This window comes from Apis dorsata, unplaced genomic scaffold (assembly GCF_000469605.1).
Source record: "Apis dorsata unplaced genomic scaffold, Apis dorsata 1.3 scaffold_7, whole genome shotgun sequence".
In the NCBI taxonomy this organism is placed as follows: Eukaryota; Metazoa; Arthropoda; class Insecta; order Hymenoptera; family Apidae; genus Apis; species Apis dorsata.
Window position 1 is genome coordinate 146663 of NW_006263310.1, and position 1738 is coordinate 148400.

The 1738-nt window shown below is 52.0% G+C and overlaps 1 long non-coding RNA gene across 1 annotated transcript in view; it reads left to right on the forward strand.

Annotated features, from left to right (window-relative positions):
* LOC102681052 overlaps window positions 1-529 on the forward strand; it is a 50844-nt gene extending 50315 nt beyond the window's left edge. Inside the window, exon 3 of the long non-coding RNA XR_420570.2 lies at window positions 318-529. This is a non-coding gene — a long non-coding RNA (uncharacterized LOC102681052). The remainder of the gene's footprint in view (window positions 1-317) is intronic.
* The last annotated feature ends 1209 nt before the right edge of the window (window positions 530-1738 follow it).

Below are 1738 nucleotides of genomic sequence, written 5' to 3' on the forward strand. Positions count from 1 at the left end.
CGGCGCGGCGCGCGAATTAAAACGGCTCATAAATATCTGAAACAAAGGCGGCCGCTTTCGAGGGCGTACGGTACGAAAGATATACGGCCGGTTAGGATGGCTGGTAACGGGCGGATAAGAGAGGGGGCCGGGGGAAGAGATGTGGCTGCGAAGGGAGGGGATTCGTTTTCCGACATCGGGTCGGGAAAACGAGCAGGGTCGAGAAAAAGAGGGTGGAAAAAAAAAAGTTCTTTCCATCCTCGTGGATCGAATCGAGCGTGGTCTCGTGGCCGCGAGGCGAACTATTTTTATGACCATTCTGACTTTTTCTCTTTCAGGTAAGTAGTGGTCTCCGATCGTTTGAAAAGCGAGCGGCCCGCAGCCGCCGCACCGGACGGGAGACATGCGCAGCAAGCAGCAGCCGAGGCCTTCCTTTCGGTGGCCGCAGCAACGCGGCGATAATCTTACCGGTAAATATCCCAACCACACGCAACGCATCAGCACGCACGAGAGCACGCACACGCACACGCATCCACCTTACTTGCACGTATTTCTTAGTCTGCGTTAGTCTGCGCCATTACTCGTTGCGCTTTTTTTCCCCCCTCCGCGTCTTTATATACATTCGATCTTCCGCTTTTCGATCTTCTTCGTTTCGGGTATCGCGTCCACCCGATTTTTATACGATCCCATTACGTAAACGTAAACGCGTTACCTTTTAAACGTTACGTTAAATTTTTACTTGCATGCGAATAGAATCGTCGTTTCTCGATCGATCTTTTCCAAGATTTTGGCCATCGCACGGATCATCGTAAGCAAAAGGAAAAGCCCGGTTTTCGAAGAGACGGGTCGGTTCGTCGAAAATTAGTCAGGTGTCGTCGTGTGCGCTCTACGTGTGTGTGCATTTCGGTGGAGAAATTAGAAATGCCCGGGGAGATTTATTGGCCGGTTGCTCGGGTGAACAACACCCGAAAGAAGATGATGGTCTTGCTCGCGAAATATCAAATTCGCGATACTCTTGGAGGTGACCAATTATAACCGCTACTTAGCTTATTTAAACGATTTTGCCCATCGGTCACGGTCATCGTACGCTCGATTAGTACGCGGAAAAGGCACCGCGTTCAGATTCGGCCGAGGAACGAAATTGGCAACGGTCACGGGCTCGAGGTAGAAAGGAGGGCACGTTGCTCTCTCGAAACCTCCCGCTTCCTTATACATATATATATATATATACACATATATATACCTATCTCTCCGCATCGATCCTTCGGGAGGGAGGGAAAGAGAAAAGAGAGACGCGATATTCGAGGAAAAGCTTGATCGCGCGGCCGAAAAACCAGCCGTGGATGACGATGAGAGGAGATATCGAGCGATCGTTGATAACAGACGCGGATAAAGTACAAGCCGCGTGCGTGTGCCGGACAAACGGGGTCGTGGAGGGACACGCGACTCCTCTCTCCCTCTCTCTCCCTCTCTCCAATAGCCTCAGGCCAGGGAATCGCGGCGGTCGTCTCGACGATAACCCTCGAATGACGTGACAAGCGAAATCCCTGTATCCACCGGTCCGGCTGGCGCTTGGATATCGGCGGACGTCTAAATGAACCGTTGTACCTTCTGCTTTGATTTCAAAGAGAGCGGAGGATCCCTAACAGCGGAGGAATATTCATTTAAATATCTGTCGATACTCGAGTCAGACGCGAGGGTTGCACCGATGTCAGCGGCGGACTTATGTGCCCTCCGCGCTCTCCGCTCCCCTCCCACC